Below are 5,388 nucleotides of genomic sequence, written 5' to 3'. Positions count from 1 at the left end.
TGCAATATTTCCACATTTTTGCCATTTGCAAATATTTCCAAGGATCCTTTGCCTCCCTATGTACCATCAACGGTGGGAAATTCTTGGAAGACGGAGCAGAGGGCTGTCTGGGGCACAGCTGAGGATGGTCTCAGAGAACAGCAAATCCTCGCAGTGAAGGAGAACTGGACGATTAACAGCGTGGAACTTAAAGGGGGGTAGGAAGGATATCAGCCCAAGGAGCGCAGCTGAAGAAACTGAACTTCCCAAAGACAAAACATATGTCAAGTTAATCTTCCCTTCTGCCCCCAGGCCTTCCAGCCCCCCCCACCTCCTCGACTTCTCAAACTGCATCTGAAAGGTGATCCCATCCCTTGCCCGAATTCCCCCTGGCCATCCCTGGAAGACTGGTAATCCCTTAACTGGAGCAAATTGTAACAGATTTCCTCTTGACCAAACTCTCCGACCACAGCTGCAAGAGCAGAGAGCTCCCCTTTCTCTCTCTCTCCCCTTTATCAGTTTCCAACCAGGGCTGGTCTAACTCAAACTTCTTCTCCGCTTGTCCAGAAAGGATTATATCAACTGGTGTCTTTCCTTGTCCAAATAAACCCCTACGGACACCCCCCAAAAGAGTCAGCATCCGCGTAGCAGTTTGAGCGTTGGACTAGGACTCTGAAGACCAGGGTTCGAACCCATGCTCAAGTCATATTGGGCTAATCCAGATGGAGAAAGAGGTTCTCTAGAGGTTGATTTTGCATCAAGTCACCGTCCTTCTCAGACTGGACCATGTGGAGACTTAAGACTAAGACTAAGACTAAGACTGAATGAACGCCCTCTGGGCACAATCCAAAGATTGATAGTCCTGCAAGGCTTGGAAGGCCTCATCTTAATGTGTGAACAAAGAGGTGAGAAGGCTGGACTTCCAAAAGAGGTGGACTTTGGGGAACTGGGTCATCAATAAATATCTTTGGAACGGTCTGAGTCAGTATAAGATAACTTTCCACGTTCCTAAATCCACTCTGTGGGGTCCATTTTCAAAAGACGATAGACCTTTCCAGTAAAATGGAGATGAAATATGAAAAGTAACTTGACAAAGTCACAGTTGGTCCTCTGTATCCATGGATTTTTTTATCCACGGATTCAACCGTCCATACCTACTGATATTTTTATAAAGCCCTACATGGCCTGGGTCCAGCTGACCTGAGAAACGCTTCCTCCCATACAATCCTTCCCGCACTCTCAGGTCCTCTGGGATGAATCTACTGCAATGACAGAGAACTAGACTGACAACTACTTCCCAGAGGACGTCGTCGTCGTCGTCATCATCATCATCATCATCATCATCCATGGAGTCACCATCCGTAGTTTGGAGACACTTTTTAAAAACGTAAAATGCAATAAGGAAACCTTGATTTGGCCACTGGATCTAAGAGACACCATTTTACAAGGCCACTGTGTTTAATGGGACTTGAGCACCCATGGATTTTGGTAACCACGAAGGGTCCTGGAACCAAACCCTAGCGGATACCAAGGGCCTACTGTGCTTCGCAAGCCTCTCCAACATTGCTATAAGAAGATGAACAATTTAAAAAAGGGTAGCATTCCTGGGTAGTATCCCTGAATTCAATGGGAAAGATTCAAGGAAGCATGCGATAGATGATTTCATTGAAGCCTGTGGGTTATGGCCTCGGTTTCAAACAAAACCCAGACCCTTGTCAAAACCTGGAAACGCAAAACGATTGCTGTTGCTTTTTCATTTCCAAATCCCCAGTCCGCCAAACACACAAACGTTATAGACCAGGCTGCCATTGTGAGTCTTATTTATCTGCCCAGCGTATCGCCTTTCTAGCTGACAAACATACAGCCATAAAAAAAACCCCGAAGTGAACGCTTTAATCCGCTTTTTTCCCCATTTTCTCTACGGTGGAGCATTATTTTAAGCAGATGTTTACGTCTCGGGTCGCGAACTAGACCTCGTGAACTATCTGTCCGTATCTGCTTTCTTTCAGGGTATCTGCGCCTTCTTTCATCCCCAAATGTTTGGAAGATAGAATCATAGAGTTGGAAAGGGCCCCCCTGAGATCGCTGGGTCAAACTCCCCCCTCAAGGCAGGATCTCCAGCTAGAAGATCCCCAGCAGGGAGCTGTCCAGCCTCATTGTGAAGACATCCAGCGGAGGAGACCCCCTCCACCTCTCCAGGCAATGGGTCCCATTGCTGGACTGCTCTTACTGTCAAGGAATGCTTTCTAATGTTCAGCCACAAACTACTGCGCATGGTGTTTGAAGGATTTTTTTGTCTTAATAGTAGGAGCAGGGAAGTTGATGACCAACTGTACTTCTTTTGGAGAGATCTTAGTCATGTTGTTGTTGTTGTTCACTACCCTTGAACCAATCCCGACTCATGGCAACCCTGTGGATGAGACATCTCTATATTCTTCAGCCCTCAGCTACTCTACTCAGTTCTTCCAAAGCGGTCCATGTCCTCTTTGGTTGAATTCATCTTCTGGTGTACAATCTTCCTCTCTTTCGACTGCCTTCCATCTTTCCTAGCATTGGAATCATAGAATTGGAAGAGACCCCAAGGGCCAACCAGTCCAACCTCCTGCCATGCAGGAACTCACAATCAAAGCATCCTTGACAGATGGCCATCCAGCCTCTGTTTAAAGACCTCCAAAGAAGGAGACTTTATGGGAGTATGTTCCACTGTCGAACAGCCCTTACTGTCAGGAAGGTCTCCTTAATGTTGAGGTGGGATCTCTTTTCCTGGAGCTTGCATCCATTGCTCCAGGTCCTGTTCTCTAGAGCAGCAGAAAACAAGCTTGCTCCCTCTATTATTGTCTTTTCTAGTGAATCCTTCCTTCTCATGATGTGGCCAAAATACAATAGACTCAGTTCCGTCATCTTGGCTTCCAGGAAATGTTTGGGCTTGATCTGTTTGTCTTTTGGGGCCATCCATGGTATCCTCAGCACTCTTCCCCAGCACCACATCTCAATTTTTCCTATCTGCTTTGTTCTATGTGCAGCTTTCACATCCGTGCATGAAGATGGAGAATACAATGGCTTGGATGGTCCTCATTTTAGTGTTCTAACTCACAGGGTTGCTATAAGTTGACTTGATGGCAAATAGCAGCAAACACTGGACGCTCCGCCGTTTTACAATGGTCATCTAAATACTCACAACAGATTTTGTTGCAACCGGTGTGATTGTTTTAAATGTACAAAATTATAACAATACCCAACGATAATAATAATATAATGCCACTACTTCCTCTGCCATGAATTTTGAAACAGCAGAAAACAAGCTCACTCTCCTTTCGGAGGCCTTTAAATCAGCTCTTTTTTTGCCCCTGAAGCAGATATGTCAAATGGAAAGCTCTGTTACTAGATATTCCTGAAACGTTCGAGGCTATCGGCTTCATTCAAGGGGTTTTGCTTCTCTGGGAAATTGTAGGCAGCTGGGGAGTCCGTAGGAATCAAAAGAAAATGAAGTGCTCCATATAGTTCAAGTGTATTTTTGCGTAAATGGGGGGAAAGAGGAAGGAAGGAAGGAAGGGAAAAGGTAACAGAGAGGCACTGTTGCAGATGTCTCCTTACCCACAGCTGGGATGGCCATTGAAAGGGACCCCCCCATAACCTCCCCAAGGCAAACGCATTGGAAAGTTATTGCTTCTTCCTTCTGAAACAGGCAAAGGTCAAGGATGCCTCTCAAACAATCCTGAGTCAATATCTAGTGGGAAGAGGAGGGTGATATACTGTCCAGACATCTCCTTGGGATCTCCTCCGTCTTGAAAGCATTAAGAAAAGGGAAACCAGCAGGAGGGGAGAGGGTGGGAAGCCCTGCAACCCTCAGTCTTGACTTGTACAAAGTCAGTATTCATTTCAGACACCTGGATCCAGGACCCTGCAATCTGGAAGCATGTCAAGAGCACTCCGGAGGAGGAGGAGGAGAAAGAAAGAGAGAACGAACGAAAGAAAGAAAATCAGACCCTTGCAGAAAGAGGCAAGGGAATTGGAGGAAAAGCCTGGCTCCGACCGGCAACAAATGTGAGAAATAGCAACGGAGAGGCCACTGGACACTTTCCAAGTATATTTGATATTGAAGCTGAAGCTGCACTGGGGCCAAAGAAGGATGAATCCTAGAAGCATAGAAACACAGAGATGGAAGAGACCAGACAAAAAGAGCGCCATATATCCTACTCATGATGATGATGATGATGATGATGGTGGTGGTGGTGGTGGTGGTGATGACCTATCCTTCAACTGTTCTGGTTTTGGCAGGAAAAGTCCGGATTAATCCTCTGCTGTCCCACTTTTTCAGCTGCTTTTAAAACGTCCCAGTTTCTCTCTCCTCTTTCCCCCTTTGTCCTCAGCGCGCTTTAATGGCTGCAAACTGAGTTTAAAGTGCCAAAATGAGCTTAATGCATAGGAGACAAAGGAAAGGAAGGGCTTGAACCGTGTCTTTCTCAGGAGGTTTAGGCAAGAGCAAAGTGCTGCAGCCGTTCCTACCTTATGTGCTTTTCCTCATTGGTAACCTTTACCATCTTAACCACATTTGAATGTTCCTTGCCCACCTGGGTTTTCACCTGTGAAATGTTGGAGGGAATGTGAGGGTGATGATGAGAGCAACTAACTTCATTTACAGTCCATTCCACCCCCCCAAGATTAGGATTCAAAACATGCAAAAAGTCAACACGGAAATAGGATGGAACTGTTAACCATGTCAAAACACTTTAAAACCTACACATTTTTAAAATCAAACCAGTGTAATATATAAATAATAGAGCTGAGGGCATGGGACTTGCCCAAGGTTTCATGGCCAAGCGAGGAATTGAACCCTGGTCTCCAGAGATGTAGGTCCAACATTCAAACAACTATGCTACACTATATTTCCACTTAGTACTCTGTACTACTACTTAGACGTGCCTAAAATCCTATGAAGTTTTGGCCGCACCACTATGCCACACTAGTTCTCTACTTAGTCCTCTGTACTACTACTTAGACATGCCTAAAATCCCATGAAATTTTGGCCGCCATGTTTCTACTCAAACAATAGTAAACATTGCTACTTTTGCATCTAATACTAGGAATGAGCATATGCAATATGCATAGAAACCAATGTCCTCCCTTTATGCTTTTCCGCTCCAGCCTTCAGCATCTCTTTAGGGGCAATTTAGGAACAAATAATAATAATAATAATATTTATTTATTTGTATACCGCCCTCTGGCAAACCAATCCGGGCGGTTAACAACAGTAAAATATAAAATATGACAATTAAAAACACTTTATCCCTCCCCCCCTTAAGACAGTATTAAACAGTATAACATATTAAAACACAATGTCAATGCATAAAAAACAACAATTAAAAACTAAAAACCCTGATATCCCTCTGTTGATCCTCGACCATCACT

Source organism: Sceloporus undulatus, chromosome 11, assembly GCF_019175285.1.
Source record: "Sceloporus undulatus isolate JIND9_A2432 ecotype Alabama chromosome 11, SceUnd_v1.1, whole genome shotgun sequence".
Taxonomy (NCBI): domain Eukaryota; kingdom Metazoa; phylum Chordata; class Lepidosauria; order Squamata; family Phrynosomatidae; genus Sceloporus; species Sceloporus undulatus.
Note: the sequence above shows the minus strand (reverse complement) of the source record.